A 24,077-nucleotide genomic window follows, 5' to 3' on the forward strand; every position below is an offset into this window, starting at 1 on the left:
GCCCTGAGAATGGCAAGGAAGGCTGGCAGTCCTGTCTGCTGCCCAGGCTTTGAGGTAAGGAAAGCTTGCCCGAATCCAAAAATAAGAGCTGAGTCTTTCTCTGTAGGTTGTCCTGGGGTTTCATTTCTCTCTTCACTTGAGTCTTTGTTTCCACTGCTGTGGTTTTTCATCAGTTTTGATCAGAGTCAAGTCATGCTAACATAGCAAATGTGCAAGTTACCTAGAATGGAAAATCGTCTCAGTCCGTTCAGCTCCATTGGCCTTTTGAGAGAGGCACCACTGTGAAATGAAGGAAGGCTGGGGAAAAAAGGGGTCCCACTGCTGGCATTTTATCAGGCTGCTACTCTCTTAATATTTGACGTTTTCTTAAGATTCCAAGCAGCCAAAGCAAGCGGTAGTGCCTGTCTCAGCTTTCACTGAAAAGCAAAATATTTCTACCTTCTGAGTGCAGAGCAGCACAGCACTTGTTGCATTCATGTGACTCTGAAGCCAGAAGGTAGAGAAAAAGATCCTGTAATTTTTGTCCACTCTCATTGCTTTTGAGGGAAGTACTACATTTTGGGGAGATGAGTGCTGATTGACCATCATTAAATTCTTGGGGGTTAGCAGTACAACATGCTGCAGGTGTGATAGGCTACTGAATGGCCCTGGTTGAATTCAGCTTCTTTGCAGCTGGCAGGGTCAATGCTTTGTGTATGGGAGGAGGAAGGAGGAGTTTTACCTCAGAACGAGCCTTCATTTGCCTCTGCTGGGGGCTAGAGAAGCCGAGCACTGCCTCATTTAGTGCACCGGGAAAAATGAAAGAGCTGACACAATACGCCTTTAATTTGTTTGAAGCTGCATTCATTTCTCCAGAAGGGGGAGAGTGGAGTATTCGAATGCTGGGAGGAATGTGCCTAATTCAGGACTGTCCTTCCTCCCTAACTCGGCTGACACTACAGAGAAAAATCAAGATATTCAGAAAAGGCTGTCAAATCTACTCACATGTTTGGCAAAGTCCAGCATAATCTGACTGTCGAGTGAGTCTTCGTATGTGTGATCCAATAGTTATGTATTAAGAGTTCACTGTGGGTTTTTATACCATTTCAATTACTGAGCAAATATCATCAATGTGTAGAGGTGCAAGCCATGAGCAGACTGACTGCAGGAAGAGCACACGTGTATGGCAGGTCTCCTGCTTCTTTCTGATGGTGGAGTTTGAAGTTGGCTCATAGTATTATGACGTAGCAAAAAAGGGAGGGCAGAATGAGTTAAAGTATTTTTGTTACACTGAATTTTTAGTGTTTTATCATCTGCTATATAAATTGTTACTTTTTTTTGAAAACCAGACATTTTGTCCATCACAGTTAAATCTATTTTCTTTTGACAAGCCCTGATTTGTTTCTCCTGTTTCTGAAAGGATCAGATGGGTAATGGAAGCTGTACAGCAACTTTATGTATGCTACTCAAGATAGTAAAATGCAGGCCTACAATAGGCCTTTTTTCAGCAGCTGTAAAGCTGTTGTGTGACTACAGTGAATCCATTCAGTCCCCCACGCTTTCTGGGAGCACCCTGGAGAAGCGAGTTGTATACTGAAATGACTGTCCAGCAAAACAGTTTCAGAGGGACGGGCTGATGACTCACTCCTCCTTTTGGTCTTTTTCTGTGTATGTGAAGATTCATCCTGATACAAGTTAAGACATCTATAATTTTGTCCGTGTTACCATATTACCCAGTAAATCAGCATGGATGTTGTGTTCCTTGCATCAGCCTTCTGAGATGGGAAAATACTGTTATCTTTGTTGTAAAGGAAGGGGAAACTGAGGCACGGAAAAATTGGGGTTAAGTGAAGTGTGTATTAGGAGCCAAAGTGTAACTTTAGTTACACTGTAAGAGCTCAAGTGTCATTCAGAGCTATTTCAGCCCTTCAGGAAGTGTCACATAGCATGTGCCCATAGGTCACGCAGAAAAGTCTGGAGGATAGCTGGGAATCTGTCCATCAAACAACTTTTTTGACTCTTTAAACAGAGCATTAAAAATGTAAGTATGTAAGTGAGAACAGGAGGATTTTATGCTGATTTTGATCTTAAAATAGAATCCCTAGCCATCTTGTATATGAATCAGGGAAAAAATTGAGAGGCAGAACCTAGTTGATTCGGCAGGGTGACACTGTAAGATAATCCCTTTAACACTTTTTCTTAAATTAAGAATGGTTTCTAGGTGGCATAAGTCATGGACAAATTGTCCTCGTTTCACTTTGAACTTCCAGCCTTCTCTGGATTTGTGTCACAGCTTTAGAGGGCTTTGTCTGCTTCCCGCAGGTCTTCAGGCTTGGCTGTTGCAGCCTTTACTTGTGTTGAGTGCAAGCAGGCTCCTTGAAGAAAGAGGCAACACCACATAAGCAAGAATAAACACAGCAGAGTAGGGGAGCAGAGAAATTTAAACAGAATATTTTGTCTTTTTTTGTACCATGAGCAGTTTTTGGGGAATGGTGACAGATATGCAGCCTCTGTCAAGGGAAGCCTACTTTCCCCCTTTTTTGTGTGTTGATCTGCTTGGAGTTTTGGGTTGTTTTCCTCCAGGGTATGTAGGGGAATAAACTGATGTATAAAGCTGTACTTTTTGAATTTTTGACCACTTTTGGAAAAGTTGTATTTTCTGAAGTATATTCAGCCACAGAAAGCATGTGGATAATGTCTTTGTTTCTTAATTAAAGGCAAGAGAAAAAGTTATTCGGGCTGCCTGTCTGTCCTAGCTGAGGAAGAAAATCAAAGTGGTCTGGCTTACAAGCACGCAAGGTCAAATCCTCCTTGTTGTTGCGTTGTGTGAGTTCGTTGGCTTCAATGGGGATTGCTACAGGTGTAACCCTGGGAACAGTTTGCCTTTCAGGCTTTTTACAGAGCAAAGATGAATGTGATTGTTGGTCCTAAAAATTGTTTGTAGAGAAATAACTGGGATGCCTGTAATCCAGAGGGACCATGCAAATGCAAGACCATGCTCTCAGAAGGAAAGTGAACTCTGCACTGGCTGGCAGCGTTTGCTCCTTGTAGCCAGGGGATTTTCCTGCTGACAGAGCCTGCTTTGGGCTCTTACATACCCAGCTGGCTCCTGGCCAAGCCTTGCTCTGCAGGTATGAGAGAGGAAGCGGGGTGAAACTGGGGGGGGGTGGTGAGACAGTGCTCTGGTAGCAGCACTTACTGAAAATTCAAAACCCTTCAGACCTTTTTTGGTGATGGTGGAGAATATCAAAATTGATTGTATTAGAGACCTGCCAGTTACTCTTACTCATTTGCTTTGTTGCTCCTCCTCCCTTCCTTCCTCTCTTGTCAGCTGGGCTGGGTTTCGTAGTGCTAATGCTGCATTACTTCTCCAGCAGGGCTACTACTTCCTCCATGCTGCTACTACAGAAATACTACAGTAACTCAGTGAAGGTTTAGGGAGTTGGCCATATATGTATTTATAGTGATAATAACAGTGGTAGTAATAATAAAACTGTGTAGCAGTTGGATACTTTACATAATGATTTTTCTTCTGGTTTACATTCTGGGCTTTCTTCCTTTTTCTCTGTCATAAATTTATGGAGTCTGATATATACTGGATTGTGCTTTAAATCAGTATTTTGTAGTGTACTATCTTGTAGATTTTAAAAATGGCATGGTTTTGAGTGGTCTAAAAGAGTGTGAGGGGGTTGTGTTTCGTGTTTTTTTGTTTGAGTTTTTTTTAAAGTTCAGCCCATAGAAGAGCTGCTGCTGGGGGAAGTTACCACACTTGCTTTAGATAATGAAATATACATTGAAAAAGGTCAGGGATTTCCCCTGAGCCATCCACCAGTCACTTGAAATGACATTTTCATTCTGAGTGGGGTTTTTTGTTTTGTTTTTATTTAAGATCCTGGAGCACAGGGAAAGAGTTTTAATGCAAAACGCAGAAAAAAAAGTCTGCAACATCTCCTGTGAGAGGAGGAAAGAAAGAATATTTACAATTGCATCTTGAAACACTCATGATTTGAGGTAAGTGCTTGGAGGGTCTTGTCATAAGTTAGTTAGTTTGTAATTAAATTAATCATTATTTGCCTCAGAGTGTCGTGATATTTCTGTCTAAGGCAATAAAAACAGCCAGGAGAGGGAGGGAGAGAACTGTAATGGCAAACCCAGAAACAGCAGTAAAAATATGTAATGCATTTATCTTTTTAAAAATGGGCCCCATGAGGTCCAGTCTCACAAACAGGCAATCATTCTGACATTTATAAGGGTTAAACACTGTTTAAATCAATGAGACTGTTCTCCCTGAAAGTTAGGCATGTGCCTAAATATTTCCTAGTTTGGAATCTATGTCATATGGGAACTCGGCAGAAGAAGCTATTGAAAAACATACAACACACAGCCAGAAAAATGCATATACAATTCTCTTACTGTTTCAGATAATGTCATGAGTAATCTGATTTTACAGCATTAAGTGATATTTTTGTATTAAGTACATATTTCTCATTTTTATGTTTAAACACCTCATTGAAATATCAAACTATATTGGCGTGAATTCTACGCCAGCTTTAATAATGCGTCTGCCTTAATTGCTTCATCAGTGTGTCTTTGAACAAGTAGAGATAAATGTATAAAGAAAATAATGTCCCCTTTCATAACTAGAGTTGCAAATTGCACTTGGATATTTGAATAGCAGCCGAACTAAGAGTTCCCTGACTGAGGCTGAATTGTGTTGTCCAGATTGAATAATTTTTTTGATAAGGACAATGATGAGGTGCAGGGAGAAGCTCACCTTTTCCCTCTGGTCATCTTTTTTTTTTTTAATTTTTTTTTTTATTTCTCATTGGCATAGAATCATATCTGAGTCTAGTAAAGAGAAAATGTTACAGTTGTAAAACTTTCAACCACTGATAATGTTGCATAAATGAACACTAAAAAACATCTTTCTTTAATAAAAATTTCAAGTTATTTACTCTGTTCTGCCCCATAAGTGTGCTGAAAGGGACAAAATTCCTGTAAAAAACCTGCAGAACCAAAACGACACACATAACATGGAAGAAACAGGGTATACATTCCCACAAATGTGCAGAAATCAAAACCCTTTGGCAAGTGGCATTTGTAGACATATGTTGCTTACCAGATTTCAGAAAAGAGGAGAGCATAGCTGACCCCTGGAGATCGCTCTGTATTTGCTTTGTAGGAATTGAGCTATTAAGGTTCTTTTGAAATCAACAGGCCCACTGCAGGAAGCTAAACATTTCCTTTCTGGTCAGTAGACAAGAGCTATTGCTTGGGAAATTGTAATAGTCCTGTAGGTATTGGTACTGATTTATCCAAAATGTTCAAATTTTTGCAAATTGGTCTAGCCTACTCCTTTTTACTTGCAGGTCTTGCTCTATGGACTGTGAGCCCAAACAGCAATACAGCACTCTTTCATTAGGAGTCTGAGATTTTTGTAGTGGTGAAATGAGATATTAATGCAAATCTGTTTGAAGGCTCAGGTGGGGAAATGCCCTGCTCTCTTTGAGGTGTAGGGTGACAGTCCTGGTGAAATCGGTGAGAGGGAAGTGCACTGCAGTGACATTCATGTGATCACTCTCAGCCAATCTTTCTCTCTGTCCCACTCTCCCAAAGGCAAGCATTCCCTCTTGGCTGGGCAGAGCATAAATCGAAATGCTTTTATTGCTGTTTTTCTTTCATTGACATCAGGCCAGGACGACATGCACGATTTTTCTTTTACAACTGCCTTCTTGTTACTCTATGAGGAAGCGTGCATTCAAGTTCAGGAAAAGGTATCTTCCTAGCATCTGTGTACCCTTTATAACCATTTAATCAGCCCTATGTTGCACTCAGAAAATCACTGAAGTCATTTTTAGCTTTCTTTGTATCAGAGAGTGCAGGAGCTCATTGTCAGAGTATTGGAGGGAAGTTCTTTGGTGCCAAAAGATGCATTTTAGGATATTTTAAATTGTACCGCTACTCTTGTCCTTTCTTGATTATTTTTGTCAGCATGTGAAGAAATAATACCCCCATTTGTGTGCCTGGAGAAGGTCCTGTGGTGTGTACCAGAGAGTTACACGGGTGCTGAGCTGAGCAGGCAGATAGACCGACTCTCTCCTGCTTTGTATTTTTCACTGGGAGTGAACACAGGGGACCGAGCCTGCCCAGATTAAACACATGCCTGTTTTGTTTTGCCTTTCTCTGCTCTTCATTCAGCTGTCAGCATGCCATGTTCAGATGGCAGTGATCAGTCACAAATTGTCCCCTGTCCATGTTCCTTAGCTCTTCTAAACGATTAGTTTTGTGGAGCTCTTCAACAAAGATGGCACTAGTTCGATTTCCCCACCCCCTGCCCCAGCTAATGGAAGAAGACTTTGTTTGTTTGTTTGTATTTTCCTCTCAAATCAGCTGCATTAGATCCCAAAGTAACTTGTGTTAAGTGGAAATGAGGCTTTGACAATATGAGTGCTTGTTGGAGACTTCTTTAGATTATTTTTTTTTCACACCCTATATATAGATCTTTTCAATGGGGCACTGCTCTTATGAATCAGAAGGAAAGTGCATGCTGCCAGACACATAATGGAATTATTCATTTGTTTCATTATGTGTTTGTGAGCCTTTGTAAAGAGGAGGTGGTAGGAACAGAGAATAGAGACCTTCACTGCAAGGCAGCCAGGAGAGCATAGTGGCACCATGGAGGGCACCACTGTGGTGAGATGTGGCCGTGCCTGTGTCACTGCTCCCATGTGTGTTCTGCTGGGCTCTGGTGGGTATTATCTGAGACTCACACCACATAGGATGTCACACGGAAATGGGTGAAGCTTATGCAGCCGTTGACTGTGCTCACTGTAAACCACATAAGGCAAAATATTCAAAAGCTGTAATGTTTTCAGTACTTTCCTTAAACTTTCAAGAGAGTGATGTAAAAGTGAACCATGCCAATGCTCCTCACTGTGAGGCTATTTATTATAAAGGATGTATGGTATAAGTCATTTTAGTATGGAGTACCTGAGAGCTTGAACCAAAGCCTTGGATCCAAGCCCACCAGCAGCTTTGCAAAAGGCAGGATCCAGATCTGAAGTCAGTGGTTCACATACTTTATAGTAGAGAGTTGTTTTAACTTACTTCATGAAATGGGAGTAGCCAGAAATTTGAAGCTGGGGCTTTTAAACAAGTTTTTGACTTTCTCACCCAATGTTCTCCTCTGCCTTATAAGCTCATTGTGAAAGCACACCAGCTATTTTCTCCAGGCCACTGTGGCCAGGACACACCAACTCAGGGAATGGAGAAAGGCCTCTGTGCTGTTTACCATTATACAGCTGTATGCTATTTTTCCAGAGGATTTTTTTCTTCTAAAGAAGTTAGACTTCTCTTCTGGATGAATGTCTTTGAAGTCACAATGGAGGCTTTGGAGGTAGGACGCTGGAATTTCAAAGACATCCAGAAACAGTTGATCAGCCTGACATGGTACAAACCAGGCCACAATGGCTGGACTCCCACCTCCTAAAAAGTCCTCTCTTGTGATACCATAGCTGAATTACAGACATGAAAAATTACAGCATTGTAGACAAGAAATCCATAAAGCCTAAATTTTTCTTTCCTTGCTATATATGTGACTGTTCTTGTTCTTCCCCTTCTGCCTTGCCCTTGGACACAACATTTTTAGTCTGTCCAGTCTGTAGCTGTGCATTTACTAGAGAGGCATCTGGTTATGTGTTACTTTACACATCTGTTACATACATCAGAGAGTCAAATCCAGCACCCAGAGACTTTATGTGTATTTGCAATATTCCCTGTGGGACTTCAAATCCTTAAGCCAATGAATTGGCTATGAGGATACAAAAATGCAGTATTTCAATCTACTGCATGTATTACTGCAGTTTGTTGCATATATATTACAAATATATACTGCAGTCCCTTTTGTGTTTGGCAGAGAAAATCTGGTGTGGGAAAGATGAAAAGTGCGGGTGAACTGGCAGGTATTTAGGTATGGCAGTTAATTTGCTCTCTCCTAAAAACAGCATATCTTTGGTTGGCAGCATGAGAAACAGTTTTTATCATGATTTGAATATCTCTAAAAGGTACTGTCCCAACAGTGTTCGTGTATTTCAAACTAAACTTCAGAGCTCTTGGTCTGTGGGGAGAGGCCAAGTACCTGAGGCAGCATTGGTAGCTGAGGCAAAGCTCAGGCTTTGCAGTTTTGTCTGGATAATCTGTACTGTTTGCAGCCTACATAGGAAGCATGAGTGTTGTGGTTTAACCACAAATGACAACCAAGTACTATGCAGCCACTTGCTCCCTGCACCCCTGCAGTGGAATGGGGAAGAGAACTGGAAAAAAGTAGGTAAAACCTGTGTGTTGAGATAAGAGGTGTTTAATAAAATGTAATAATAATGATGATGATGATGATGAAGCTGTAACAAAAAGGGAGATAACCAGAAGAGAAATAAAATCCAAGAAAAACAAGTAGTGCACAACACAGTTGCTCACCACCTGCTGACCAATACCCAGCCTGTTCTCCAGTGATCAGCCCCTCCTGGGCAACTCACTCACTTTATATATTGAGTAGAATGTTCTAGTGTATAGAATATCCCTTTGACCAGTTTGGGTCAGCTGTCCTGGCCATGCTCCAACCCGGCTTCTTGTGCACCTCCTTGCTAGCAGAGCATGGGAAACAGGAAAGTCCTTGACTTAGGGTAAGTCCTTGACTACTGAGCAACAACTAAAACATCAGTGTATTATCAACATTATTTGCATACTAAATCAAAACCCCACAACATTTACCAGCTACTAGGAAGAAAATGAACTGTATTCCAGCTGAAACCAGGATAGTGCATTACAAATAAGTAACATTCATTTGAACAGTGTTTCCTTCTCTGCTAACCTCGTTGTTCGGGTTTCTGCTTTTCTTTTCCTCTTGCTAGTTCTACAAGTGCATAAAGTTTGCAGAAAACATGTGACTGAGACATGATGAGGGAGCTGGCAGAAGAGCTCACCAAGCCACTCTCCATCATTTACCAACAGTCCTGGCTCATTGGGGAGGTCTCAGATGATTGGACGTTGGCGAATGTCACACTGATCCACAAAAAGGGCTGTAGGGAGGACCTGGGAAACGACAGGTCAGCCTGACCTCAGTGCCTGGCAAGGTTATGGAGCAAATCATCCTAAGTGCAATCACACAACACCTACAGGATGGACAAGGGATCAGACCCAGCCAGCACGGGTTTAGGAAGGGCAGGTCCTGTCTGACCAACCTGATCTCCTTTTATGATCAGGTGACCCGCCTGGTGAATGAGGGGAAGACTGTGGATGTGGTCTATCTGGGCTTCAGCAAAGCCTTTGGCACCATCTCCCATAGCATTCTCCTGAAAAAACTGGCAGCCCATGGCTTGGACAGGGGCACTCTGTGCTGGGTGAGGAACTGGCTGGCTGACCGAGCCCAGAGAGTGGTGGTGAATGGTGCTGCACAGTGGTGTCCCCAGGGATCAGTGTTGGGCTCAGTTCTGGTTAATATCTTTATCGATGATTTAGATGAGGGGATTGAGTCCACCATTAACAAATCTGCAGATGACACCAAGTTGGGGGGGAGTGTGGATCAACTGGAAGGCAGGTGGTCTCTTCATAGGGCCCTGGGCAAGCTGAAGAGATGGTCTGATTCCAGTGGGATGAGGTTCAACAAGACCAAGTGCCGGGTCCTGCACTTTGGCCACAACAACCCCATGCAGAGCTGCAGGCTGGGGACAGAGTGGCTGGAGAGCAACCAGGCAGAAAGGGACCTGGAAGTTTGGATTGACGGGAAGCTGAACATGAGCCAGCAGTGTGCCCAGGTGACCAAGAAAGCCAGTGGCATCCTGGCCTGGATCAGGAACAGTGTGGCCAGCAAGACCGGGGAAGTGATTCTTCCCTGGTACTCAGCTCTGATGAGGCCATACCTTGAGTACTGTATTCAGTTCTGGGCCCCTCAGTTCAGGAAGGATATTGAGGTGCTGGAGCAAGTCCAGAGAAGAGCAACAGGGCTGGTGAAGGGTCTGGAGCACAAGTCCTATGAGAAGAGGCTGAGGGAGCTGGGGTTGTTCAGCCTGAAGAAGAGGAGGCTCAGGGGAGACCTCATCACTCTCTACGACTCCCTGAAAGGAGGTTGTAGCCAGGTGGGGGTTGGTCTCTTCTCCCAGGCAGCCAGCAGTAGGACAAAAGGGCATAGTCTTAAGCTGTGGCAGGGGAGGTTTAGGTTGGATATTAGGAAGAAATTCTTTCCAGAGAAAGTAATCAGACATTGGAATGGGTTGCCCAGGGAGGTGGTGGATTCACCGTCCCTGGAGGTTTTTAAGATGAGACTGGATGTGGCACTTAGTGCCATGGTCTAGGAACCACAGCAGTGTTGGATCAAGGGTTGGACTTGATCTTGGAGGTCTTTTCTAAACCGGTTGATTCTATGATTCTTAGATGGTCTTTTGTTATGATCCATGTAGAGACTAAATGTGATAGATGTTATTTCTACAAATGCTGAACTAGGACTATTCATTTGTATGCAGTGCATGCCAGTGAGCAGACGGACTTAATTGTAGCTTTTTGGGTTTTTCTGTTTGCCATGGTGGGACTGCAATCTGCGCTGGCAGTCCTTGAGTAGAGCAGTTGAGAAGAGCGTGGCTGATGAACTTGTGGGCATGTTGTCTCCCATTTTGCTGATATATGGTGGAGCAACTGAGCCATCTGGGGAGGCGAATGATAGCCATCATAATGGCAGCATATGCCAACCCATGCTTTGGGAGCCTCTTGCTAGGCCACTGCTAAAACCTCTTGGCTGGGTGTTAGAGGGGGCTGGGTAACACAGGGGTTAGTTAGTACAGGGGAGCTGGAATGGTGGAAGGTTTTATTGAATCCAAGAGAATGTGAAAATGCAAATTTGGCAGAGGGCACACTATAGGAAGAGGCAGAACGCAGAGTGACCATCATGCTTCCCCTCTGCTAGAGGGCTCGGCAGCTGGAGCCCATGTGAGAGCCCTTTGCTGCTGAGCAGCGGCCCTTTGTGCCCTGATGGAGTGGAGCCATGGGTGCGAGGAGAAGCTGTCCCGAGGCCACCAGCCCTGTGGCCTGCTCACCCTCTGCAGTGGGGATCCTTTGGCAGCTGGCCGCCCTCTCCTCCCCTTGCTCTCTGCTCTCTGGTTGCTGTGGTCAGGGTGCTGCAGCTGCTTGTTTGAAATGATAATATTTTATGCTGTTACCGTGGAATACTGCAGTATTTTTTGTAATTACGGGCTGCATGCCAGTAATGTACAATAACATTCTGCTCTTCCTGTACTGTTGCTACTGTAGGCATTCGTTCCAATTTGGGCTGCATTTGCAGTACATTTTTTTTTTTCTGTTTTGTTTCTAGACTCTGCTCATTATCTATTGTGGATATTTTTGGAGCATTCATTTCTACCCACGTCTGTCCGTACAAGTCTATCTCAGAAAGCACTTCAGAGAGTAGCAGTCTCTGTTGAACAAGCAATTGTTGTGGCTTTCACAGAATTACGTTTTTGTGAAAGTATGAGGCAAGAGTGAGATGAAAATTGCTTTGTAAGTTTAAAAATGGTTATGGTTTTAAAAATGTTTAAGGCAGATACAAGGCTAAGCCTTTCTTTGACTGATGTTGAGCGTATTTAGCACTGAAGTCCTGGTCTGCTCCGAGCTGTAGGTGACTGAAACCTCTGGGATGGCAGAATCTGGAAGGCAGAACCTGTAATGATTCTCTGTAGTTTTGGTTTTAACTATTAATGTAAAAAAAAAAATATTTCCAGAGGAAAGTAATCATAACTTGGAAGATGGTCAGTAGTGTTCATGCCAGTGATTGTTTATTAATATTTCATGGTCTGGAGATGAAACTTTTGTGAAAGGAAAATTCAAGTCCTAGACATCAGAATTCACTAGTCAGCCTGTATGCAGTTTGTTTCTGGAAGATAGAGGTTGAGTGCAAAGGAAATTAAAGAGGTTCAACACAAAAGAGACAATTAATTTGTTTTCTGGTAAATTTGGAATAAAATACAGCGTTTTATACAAAAAGAATTGCACTTTTCTCAGATGTAATTTTGGTGTCCTTTTACTGTGCTGACTCACTAAACGACTTCAGTTTCAATCTACATTTGGTTTAAATTACCTCAGAGGCCTGTATTTGTATGCTGCTCTGTAAAGTACTTCTTATCTGCAATCCAGATTTTTTTTCTTTTTGGTTGGCATTTCAACTGACTTGTCTCTTCATTTTCCCAGTCTCTGTTTTACTAGCATTTGAAACCAATCTCTCTGTGTGCCTGCTTGGGCTCTGCAGTTGGCAAAAGTCATGTTTCAGCAACAGATAGAACAAGAATGAATCATTGCTTTCTGCCTTTCCATTAAATTACCTAAACCACTACTCATAAATATTGCTTTATGTACGATACAGCAGCACGATTATCTCACTGCACTGACGGAACAGTGCTGGAAGTGAATATAATTTTTCTTCTATTAAATTTTTAATGAGCTGCAATTAAAAATAGTGTGTTGAAATGCCAGAGTAGATATGTTATTCTCAGAACTTTCTTGAAGCCATTTTGCCTGTTAGACTTGGTTGACATCATGTTGTTCTGAAAACCTTAAGAATTAAACAGCAGAAAAGTCTGCTTCACTAGATGAAAGTTAACAGGACAGTGAAATCTGTCGACTGAAAAGATTCAAGTCTGTGCTGAGTGGAAAAACCTGCTTTTGTCTGTCTTTGAGGATAATGTTTTTAATATATAGTTAAAAAAAAATCACAAAGCAGCAGGTTTCTGCAGAGCTGCAGTTATGTCCCCTGTCTCTTGACACCTGTGGAAGCAAGTCTGAGTCACAGATAGCACAAAACTGTGAAGCCTAATGCTCTCAGTATTCAAAAGCACACCTACGTAGGAGTTTAATTTCAATTGCCTCTTTTAGCGCTGGGTTCCCCCCCTCCCCAATCTAACAAAATTTAAGAGTCATTCTTAGAATTTTGCAGAGCACTTGTGGCTTTGTGAAGTATTGACATCACTTAGAGATCAGAAAATAGCTCTGTCAGTTTTAGCTTGACGGCATTCCATTCTCTGCTCCAAAAACCTGATGAATTACAATGGATGAGTCAAAGATTTCTTGGAATTTTCTTCCATCCACCCCTTTTGCAATTCCATTGCCATTTTTAGCATTGAGGGCAGCTCTCCAAAGAATGTCTGTGTGCTTGAACTTTGATTTCTTGAAAGTTCAGAGCAAAATCTAGTTGTGTCAGCTGACAAAAATCATTAAACATTTCTATGCATTTTTGTAGCATTATGTGAGCTTTACTGAAGAATCCACAGTAACGGGCAGGAGATGTTTGATATCATCTTTGCTTCAGCAGCATGGAGATTTCACTATCATGCTACTTTGTTATGTTGTGATGAGTTTTTGCTTAATTATTTCTGTGTTTTATCAGCTGTTCTCAGGGAAGTTGCCTGACAAAACAAATTATCAGTGGATTTGGGAGACTTGGACCATCTTGAAACACTTGTTGAACTACAGCATCCTTCTGTCTTTGCTTCAGTTTTCTGTGTGAAAAGCAAGGTTTATGTATTTAATGTATTTTAGCAGGACGTTGAGACTAGAAATACCAAGAAATACTAAGAGAATTGTGTGGGTACTACTGTTACCTAAGCGATGTGGTATGTTTATGATAAGCAGTGTTGTCAGCTGTTCTTGGCAAAGTCACTGGGGTTATGATGAGTGAAATTTTAACTCTGAGCAGGTTTGGTTTTGTTTTAACTTGTGGAAGTGGCCTGTATCACGCATATTCTAATGTGTCAGAATGAATGTGTGAAGTATGAAGCCTTACGAAGCGGCAGAAAAGAAATGTGAGGGGGAACACAGGTTAAAGTGGTTGTAAATGAAGGATCTGAATATTTTTCTTCTGCAATAGGTAACTTGTATTTTACTTAAAATTGCCCCCCCCAAAAAAGGGAAAATAAAATAAAAAAAAAAAAAAAATTCAAGTGTCCCCTTAAGAGCTGCTGTGTCAAATTTGAAGAATGATTTGAATTCAGTCATTAAAGTGTGAAACGGAGGGATTTTAGTTCTGCTTTAAATTATGCATCTCAAATTAACCTTAGCTGTGGAGTCTCTACTGACGCCCCCATAATGACACATTATTGGTACTAATGGCTTCTTTGTGACTTGAGATACAAACAGACATCCTAGACAGAAACATTTCGACTTTGAACTAAATAAGACACAGTGTGCATTTCCACCTTGGGTTTCAGTTGCAAAGCCCTGCTCTCCTGGTGCCTGGTGATCATGAGCTCTTCCTTCCAGCTTCCATGTGCTACTCCCCGACCTGGAAGGTGAGGGCAACTGAGACCTGGAAGGTGAGGGCAGCTGAGTGAAAGCCTGCTTCACAAGCTTTGAAGACCAGAAGAGCAATAGATTGGAGTGAATGAGAAGCCCATCCAGACACGGAGCACTGTAGGGAGCCAGAACAAAGACTGGAATGTGGGCAGTGGTCAGGGAGGGGAAACTTCCAGTAGATGATAATCTGAGGAGGAAAAGGACCCAAGATTGTGGGGGAAATGGAGAAGAGATGCCAGGGCTTAAAGAGGAAATTGCTAAATAAGGGAGGGGTGAGATTAATACATAATATAAGCAGTAGAGGTTAGTTAACCCTTTATGTGCCTTGCTGACATAAAAAGGGGCTGTATTTGTGGGGCTGTGTGCACTAAAGTCTCTCCTTTGAAGCTCATTGTCATCATCTGAAAATGCAGAATTTCACTCATGGGTTTCATAGCTTTCTTTGTGCTGTTGGGGTCTCTCTGGGGACCCCAGAATGTTAGTTACTAGTTGAACATAGCTATTGGGTGGGCAGAGTCAATGTGGCTGTGATGAGTGAGAATGGCATCGCCTGGGGTGCTTGCTTGTGCACAGAAGATGCACAGAGTTTCACATGTCGAGGAAAAGGGAGGAGGAGCTTGGCAAGGCAGACCCTGACTTCTCTTCCCAAAGATATTCACTAGCTCGTTGTTTTATCCTTGTTTTCTCAGTGGGATGTCAAGGTATAGGATATTGGTTGCCTCCCCTTTCAAGCTGCAGTCCTAGCAGCTGCTTGTTGGAGCTAAGGAAGGAGTGGTGGAGAGGTGCTTCTGCCCCGTGGTTGTGTTGTGTGGTCTGTTACAAGACTGTGTGACATTACATGACTTTCTCTATGGGTCTGCTCTCAGCAGAGTGCTGTGGAGTACTCTTGTGGTGTTCTGGATCCAAAGCAAGGCAACATCTGAAGAATCAAATACAAAAAAAGTATTCAGATACCTTCTTTGTATTCCTGAAAGGAACCATGTTCCTGAACTGGGACCCAATAATAATAATAATAATAATAATAATAATAATAATAATAATAATAATAATAATAATAATAATAATAATAATAAATGTGATACATCACATTTACTAACGCATTAGAGATATTTATATGAGTAATTAAAACACCATTTAGAATTGCCACAGTAATAAAACAGAATGTGTTTGTCACTTTCCTGTTCCTTTTTGTTGATTGATTAATTTATTGATTTCTTCCATAAATTTAGAGTAGGTATCCTAAACATTACTGCAAATTAGCAGGACTCTGCTTTATGTTAATAGACTGTTGAAAAGGATAATGGAACGAAAAGAATTCAGAATTTGGCAATAAAGGTCTGAAAAACAGAGACCTAGAACACATATCTACTATTTTGCATCAAATAGTTTGTAAAATATTAGAGCCTTTGTTTGTCCTAATTGTTAATTCAAATATTCATTTTATATTCATTATGAATAGCCTAATAGCACATCAGAAAAAATGGAAAAATTAGGCAACAAGCTACCTCAGATTTTCCATTGTATTTATAGTTAACCGTAAGCTGGTTGGAGTCAGTGGGAACGTGTGTATTGGAGGACAGAACTTCACTGTTAAAGAGACTGCAGTCCTTCTGAAACCATGCAGAAAAAAAGGTAGTAAGCTTCTGAAACTGAGGTCTGGAAAACATAGACAGGTGTGATCCAAGATACCAGGAATTGTATTGAATTTCACACAAATGTGCACACAAAATATTTTCATATTTCTTAGCTCATATTTTTTCTGGTTTATATCTTTGATTTTTCCTTATTTTTTACATTTAATTCATTAATTAAATTTTTTGTTACATTTTTTCCTATCTTCAAAAATCCCAGTTTTATGAATATACTATAATGCACGCTAAACATGATCACGTAACAATTTTTGGGTCAGTATTGTTCCAGTCCTTTTTCAGGGCTGTGTTTCTCTGTTTTCGAGCTACAATGGACAATTTGTAAAATTGTCTTGAATTACAAATACTTGAATTAGTATCATATATTTTGTTTGGTACTGTTGTTCTAGCCATGTTTGGAATATGTGTTTTCATATGTATTTTTGGGCCCAGTTTTGGATGCAATAATATGATGATTGTAATATACTATGGTACTGAATAAGATTTAATCCACCGGGTTGTGTTATCTTTCATGTGTGACATGTTGTGTCTGATGGTATGGACTGACCTGCTCCTTATGCATCTTCCTGTGTACCCTGAGTTTACTTGTCATTGTATACATTATTGACATCACAGGAATTGTAATCCATTACAAAAAGAACATAAAATACAGTGAATGCTCAGGATGCATTTATTTTTTTGTCCCTTTGTTTAGTTTGGATATGGTGTGAGTTGGGTGTGTTTCCCAGGGTTTTTTTCAGCAATTTTCCCATTGATGAACAATGGAGGGGGGGAGCACTGCTGTCAATCAAGGCCTCTGCTTATCCGCATGAGCCTTGTGCTAATAGCAATATGCACTTACTTCTTATCTAGCATTTTTCCAAGGCTTTGCAAACAGGAACTCAGCCCTTGTGGTGTCTGGAAGCTCTCCTGCATCTGTGCTGTCCCAAACCAAGGTTTTGTTTGGAGCGGGAGGTGGCCCCATGCGATGCTCATGCTGTTGGCTGCTGGCGTTGAGGGGCAAGGGGTGGACCATCAGAGGCTTGTGCTTCTGCCTGCCATCCACTGGCAATGTCCAGACTTCACTGAGGAGAAACACTTGGTCTGGCTATAGACATGGCCAGTTGTTAGACTAGGTTTCAGCCCTGATTCTAGGGAATGGTTACCTCTTCAGGCTTAATTTGAGGTACCTTCCTCTGTTGCCATAATAAAAAGCAAACTACAGAAACTGTCTGCTGCACAAAGGGATGTAGAATAACTGTCTCAATATGGAAAGCATTGCGTGAAATTGTTCTACTTACTGTTATTAGATGTAACACCAACAGTGACTATAAATGAAGGATATTAGAGAGGAAAAAATCATATTATTTCAGTTAGTTTACTTTGTGCATATCTGACAGCCCTCTGTGTATAGTCAGTTGTGTGATGTCCTGGGAAAGCCAGATTTCTCTTTATTTGTGTGGCTCTTTCAGCAATAGGGGAAAGAAAATACATTAAGGATCAGAAAATGTGGCTGTAAAGCCAGGAAAAATTGTCAGCAACCTCAAGAAGAGATTTAAGTACGTGGAACTGCTTTTGACTCATCTTCCAAAAGCAGCTCAATTCCGGAATAACAGTGCCCTTTTGGGCTACATTTCAAGATGGTATGATTGTACTCAGACAGCAATTACAAGGATCGATAGCAAACCCAACACATCCTTTCTTTTCATGACAGATTCTCTGATTGCCACCACAGCAATAATAGTGCACTGGTCAGCATAAATACCAGAAGCTGTTATCACGGATTTCTGTCTTCATCTTAGCATGTATTTAAGATTACACTTTTTGTTTTGATGGGTTTGCACCTGTAGTTCATGAGGAAGGAGAGTTGTTGTCCCTGTTCACCTTCCTCTCTCTTTTGCTCTTAGGCTTCCACCTTGAGTTGGAGGCTGGGCTGTTTGTTGTCTTTCCAGGGATAGAGCAGGGCAGGGAGAGCATGCCTAGCCAAAAAGATAAGAGAATGGGTCATTTTGAATACCAGTGGTTTGCAAGGTGCGGATTTTTTTCTGCATATCCTGCCTAAGAAGTAGTAGAGAGCAAGATTTTCCCTGGGTGTGTGTCAGGAGCTGACAGTGTGGTGGAGCTGAACTCAGAGTTGCTTTTTCCTGTGGAAGGTCGGTGGAAGGTAGAAAGCCCTGTGCTTTTGCTGTGTTTTGGCAACTTGACGTGGCAGTGGCTTGGTAACCTGTGTGTATGTGGTTTTGTTTGTTTTTTGTTTGTTTCTTTTTTTAATCTGCCATCCTCAATTTACTGAAGATCTGTGACTTTTTAACCTGCTGTCTGTAGGCCGTTGTTTTACAAGCTCATTAAGGTGGCCAGGATAGTGATGGCAGTGATCCTGCCCCCCCCCCCCCATGGGTGCTCATTAGATGGCTTCCTTGTGCTGACATAAGTGTTGTGTAGTCATGCTCTGAGCCAGGTCTGGGAAAGGATCCAAGTCAAAAATAATCCCTAAAAAAAAAAAAGGTATGTTTTCAGCAGGATCTGTTCCTGGATCTAGCTTGCCATCATTTTCACACTGGCTTGGAAAGCATGAGGGTTTGTACTGGCACAGGGGAAAGTGAGGATGAGCAGCTGGGGCAAGGTGGTCAGGAGTACTGCTGACAGCAGGGATGCTGCCTGCTTCTATGAAGTCAGCCTGAGGGAATGGGGCTCTCGTGAGTGTGCTGCCTGTCTTGCCTTAAGTGTATTGGCCCAGCCACGCTTCCAGTAACTTCTGAAGTTGTGATGCAGTTTAGCCATATTTGCCTGAAAAGCAGCGTTGAAAGGTATGAAAGCCCCCTGAGCTCAGCACCGCTTGGTGGCTGGTAGACTGAGCCAGATCAACTCTCTCCAGTGATTGAAAGTTGTCATCTGGGTCCCAGCTAGTTGACCTCACCAGGCCTCCTCTCGAGTCACAGTCCTACTGTGCCAGTTTGGGTTGAATTGCACCGATTTTGCAGTGGGGTCAACTGTTAACAGCTGATGGGAGAAGAGCACAAAGTGCTCTCCGGGAGTGACTGTTCATTTCAAGGGACATGGACAGTTTACCTCCTGGGTCCTGACTGCCTGAGGAGCTGCACTTCCAGTTGTGGGGTGGTTTTTTGATTGGTTTTCTGTGTTGCCTTTTTTTTTTTTTTCAGTTCCCACTAGGAATTGAATTCTGGAAGCTGGGAGAGTTGGGAGGCAACACTCCCTTCGGGTTTTGTTTGGGTGGCCAACTGCTAAACCCTGAAGCCAAGCAGGTCTTTCTAGCCCCACCTCTACATAGCTTCGCTTGAATATCTGGTGGCATCCTTGTGTCTTGCGCAGTCCAGATTCCATCCCCATGGGGCTGTGCTCCTCTCTGGTGGGTGTACCTGGGTTTCATCTGCCCAGCTTGCACTGCTACAACGACAGCCCTGTCCTGCACCACTGCTGAAGAGCTAATACGAAGACACACATTGTGGTTTCCTGCCGTTTTGCTTTGTAACCAGTCCACTGGTAAATATAGCTTGTGTGTGGTTATAAATTCATTCCCTCATTATGGGTGGTTGTTGTGCAATAATTATGTAGAAATTACAACCAAGGATTGTTGTGGATTTTTTTTTTTGTGTGTATTTATTTATTTTTGTGCATGACATGTCCTGCAGTGGGAAGAGCAGGCTTTGGTTTCTGCCCTAACAAAAGACAAGGCCAGAAGCAGGTGTCAGGATTTGGCATGGGCACAGGCACCATCTAGCAGGCTGCTGACTTTTATGTGGCTCTCTTTTCATGGCAAGATGAGTACTGCAAGGGAAATCAGAACCTGTGCTATTCGAACACCTTTTTATTTGTTCTTGCCTTCCTCTATGGGCAGACATGCTGTCCCTCCCTGCAGGTTTGGTACCATACATGTGTTTATTTTGAAATAAACCCTTCCTGTCTCTTTGGAGGTGTTGGCAGTACATTTCCTGAAGCCCTTGTACCTCTGGCAGCTTCCCGAGTCCTGCTTTCTGGGCAGTCCTCTGGGTCCTGCTGCCTAGCCAAGGCACCAGGGTTGGGGTCTCGGTCCCCAGCAGGAGTGCTCAGGTCTTACTTCCCAGAGGTCTTCCCTTCAAATGGCAGGCCCTCCTGTGATCCCTCCTTCTGTTCAGATGTGGAATTAAAATAAGTGTGGGGGTTTTGTTGATTCCCCCCCTCCCCGTTCCTTTATTTAAAATTCCAGTCAAGCATATCCAGAACACTGCTTGTCCCTGCTGTGTTCTCATTTCCCTCTCATCCCTCCTTTAATTTTACATTATTCCCTGCACTGTGTTTGCAGGCCATATGTGTCCTTTGAACTCTGAACAAGCTGTGCCAAAAGGAAGCCTTCTTCTCCACCCCCCCTCCCATCATGGAACCGCTCTTAGATAATTGCAATTAAACACAATGCAGAGCACAAACCCCAAAGTGAAGTTCATGGGTGAGTGCCTGCACGTTTCTGGAGAGCTTCAGAAACTCTTGCCATTGGTCTCTGCTTTTGCCCTTTAACCCTGCACCAGTTCCTTGAGTCTGAAACAGCCGCTTCTGCTCTGGGAGGTGTTCCGTGAGTAATTCAGTTGCCTACTGCGCCCCTGGTGAGACACAGTGACTGCTGAAGCCTCTGGCAGGGTGCCAGGGCTCAGCCAGGGATTCTGTGTGAAGGAAGGTGGAGCTGCCTGTCATTGTGTTACAACACTCACTTGTCAGAAGCGACGTGGGCAATAAGTGGCTTCGGGAGCATGCTGTAGCAGGGCAAGCCCTTCAGCTGTGTTCCCAGGGAGAGGTGGGCAGGTTGCCTGCTGCAAGCGGCTAACAGGAGTGGGAAAAGTAAAATTCACCCTATTAAAACAAAAAACTGGGAGAATTATTCTTGTGATTCATGAGGTGTGGAGAAGAGGGATGTACTGCTGGGTCAGCAAGCCCCCATGGCTCAGCCACAGGGATCGCTGTCATGTTGGACTTGAGTGTTCGAAAGGGATGTCCTCCATGGAGAAGGGTGTCAGGTGCCTTTTGTGTCCCTTCCCCATTAGCCTCTGAGAAGTGTCTTGTGTGTTAAACCAGGTTTCTGACCTCATTTCTCAAAGGATTTTTAAATGGGGAGAAATAGGAGTATTAATTAGCGCCTCATTAAGTACTTGTAGTCAAGTATGATAATTTTCTTGAAAGGATAATGTATTAGATGAATAAAAATATTCTCCATTGAAAAATGAATACAAAGTCATTTTAAACCACAAAGATTATTGTACATTTCTGAAAAATTAATGTGATTAAAGCAAAATATATTTAATAAATTAAAAAGACCCTGTTAGGCTGTTTAACTTGTTGGTCTTGTATTAATTATTCTCCAGTTTAGTGCTATAGAACTCCAACCTTATCTTACCTATAGAGACACGAAATTATTTCTTCCCCCACTTCATTTTTTGGCTTGTAATTATTAAGTCTGAGTTGAGGGTGTGGTGATTTTCCTTTGGGTTTTTTAGTGTTGTGGGTTTTTTGTTGTTTTCTTTTTTTTTTTTGGTTTTGTAATGTCTTTCTTAGAGATTGGCCACAGTGAAAGATCAGACCGTAGACAGTGATCAGAAATGATTTGGAGATTTTCTTGATGGATCTAATTAATATGACCTTCTCATGTGCTGGTGTCTAGAGTTGGAACTGAGAATACATATTTTTAAGTACATTTCCTCCTGTTCCATTTGTCTGTGACATAATATAGGTTGTGTCTGCTAGGATCACACAGACTTCCTTCAGTTACTTCATGTGACTTCACACAAGTTAAATTAACTTTCTCTACACATGGTTTTCCCCTTAGATTAATTTTGCATTAGGCATTTCCTTAACTTTCTACTGAGCTGCTTGAGATTCAGATACTTAACGAGAATTGCTCTGTATGTTGTGGAAGACAAAGTAAATAGTTGGAGCTGGAGACATAATCCAGATCCATGGGTTATGCATTTATTTAGGGAGGACATAACCAATAATAAGAAAGTTCAGTGTAAAACAGAGCTGGTACTGGGCTTAAATAGTAGCCTGTTTAAAAAACTTTGCATTTTGTGGCATTAGCAAGGCAGGCCCTTCCTCAGCAGTCTCATCAAAATATTGGAAATGTTTTATCCTTTCTTGCTTGGTCTGCTCCCTTGATAGGGGTATCTACATGGCAGGTATCTGGTAATTGATTACCCTTAACTCTTGTTCCATGTAATAGGTCTGCAGTACAGATTCAGAGAATGCTATCAGTCAGTTCTCAAGGTTTACTAGTTTACTGTTTGTTATGATTTATGTGTCTGATATCCATGTGACCTTTTGAAAATATTAAGTTTTCCAACAGGCATAAAGAAATATACTATAGCGGAGCTGGGGTTCCAGATGCCCTCTGAACTTTGGGTCTATTTGATGATGGTGACTGCCATTTTTCTTTCATCATGAGACACATCTTTAAGTATTTTCTCTTTCTAAGCAGATAGCCTTTGCATCTGATTCTCCACCCATGTATTTCCCTTTCGACTTTGCTGCTCTTGTCTTATTGCAGCTTTACCAAGCTTATGCAATTAAGGTGATAGCTGCCTTGATTTCTATTATATATAAAGGTACTTCTCTCAGCGGAGCCATTACAACCACATTGCCCCAAATGCGTGTGAGAAAGAGATTTTACTTGTCTTTGGGATACTTGCAGAACCTGCAATGGCTGGATAATTGACTATCAAAGGCCTTGAGGCATCTGTCCTTTTGTTTGAGAAGGTGGTAGCAAGGGCTCCTTGGTGGTGTATGAAAATAGCTCTGGAGTTCAGGGAGCTTGTTGTCCATGTTGAGCAGTGCTCATGTAAATGTATGGTGGTTGTTACTCTGTTGTTACTATATGACGTGTCTCCCAAGATGAATGGTCTGTACTGCCATAATGTTTCAAAGTACGATTATTAGCCTTTTCTACTCTTAAATGAGACCACATCCATGAATTGAAAATTATCTTGGAAATCCCCTTAGTGTAAAAGATCTCATTTTCAAAACCACCTCCTCAGGTTACAACTAAAGTAAGCACCAAACTGGCTGTGGTTGTACCTACACCATGGCAGCTGTAGTGACACCCCCAGGTGTAGCCATGTAGATGTCCCTGTGCAAAACCCATTTTGCAAGGCTCCCAGAGTGATGGTTACCTTCTGTTGTTGTTTGTGTGTATTTTCCCCACCACTAGCAGAGGAGACAATCAGGCTATTTTATTTCTTTCTAAATTGTGAAATTGCAGCTGTAAGTCTGTCAAAATTGCAAGGGCATAACAAAGAGTAGATCTGACCATTGGCACTGTTAACTTTTTCTTAGCATTTCTCTGGAATTCTGGCTGACATCGGCCCTTAATATAAATTCGTTACTTGCAAGGAGCTCTGTTTAAGTTAGCAAATTATTGTGCTGATGTGTGACACTAACCATACTGGAGAATAAAGAGCGATGCAGCATTTCTGATGGTAAAATAATTTCAGGTCATGTCTTTTTTTTTCTTTGTGTAGTTTTGCTTTTATTACCGGTGCTAAAATGGTTCTTGCAGCGCAAGTGAGAAAATCAGACTGAACCTCCTGTTTTTTTGTTGAGCTCCCAGCTGGAAATCCCTCCCTCGATTTTCCATTGATAAAAGTGTCACAAAGGGAATCTAGAGCAGAGGAATAGGCGGAAATTGAACAATGCGAAGTCTTGGACTTGAATCACAAAGGGAGTTAACTAATGTAGATACAGTACTGGACAAGCTGTTGCTTTTTTCATGGCCAGATTCATTTACCTGTGGTCTTAGCATTTGTGCCATGTAACAAATCAGCTATTTATTGTCTCTTTGCTGTGGAGTCTCTTTAAAAGGATATTGCAGAACATTTTCTTCTCTCTTTTCCTATGGACTGCTCTATTTGACCTTCAAGAATTCAGAGTCTCAACAGGGGCTAGAAAACTCACATACAAGAATGCTTTTATTGTTAATTTATAAAATACATCTTTCACTAATAAAATAAAGATGTGACATTTATAGACCTCTGATAAGGAACATGGCAGTGGAAAAGGCCCAAATCTTCTACTGTTCAAATTAAGGGCATCTGATTTCAGTGAGACAAGAAGCAGGCTTATTAGATGTGCAGTTTTACATGTGCATTCAGGTGTTCCCATGAAGTAAAT

General features: G+C 42.0%; 1 protein-coding gene across 3 annotated transcripts in view; it reads left to right on the top strand.

The window, feature by feature from the left end:
- The first annotated feature begins 3,871 nt into the window (after window positions 1-3,871).
- Window positions 3,872-24,077, top strand: part of ATXN1 (ataxin 1) — a 164,721-nt gene continuing 144,515 nt past the window's right edge. For all 3 annotated transcript variants that reach the window (XM_032703493.1, XM_032703513.1, XM_032703533.1), the window contains exon 1: window positions 3,872-3,990. The gene's annotated coding sequence lies outside the window, so the exon portion shown is untranslated. The remainder of the gene's footprint in view (window positions 3,991-24,077) is intronic.

This window comes from Chiroxiphia lanceolata, chromosome 1 (genome assembly GCF_009829145.1).
Source record: "Chiroxiphia lanceolata isolate bChiLan1 chromosome 1, bChiLan1.pri, whole genome shotgun sequence".
Classification (NCBI taxonomy): Eukaryota; Metazoa; Chordata; class Aves; order Passeriformes; family Pipridae; genus Chiroxiphia; species Chiroxiphia lanceolata.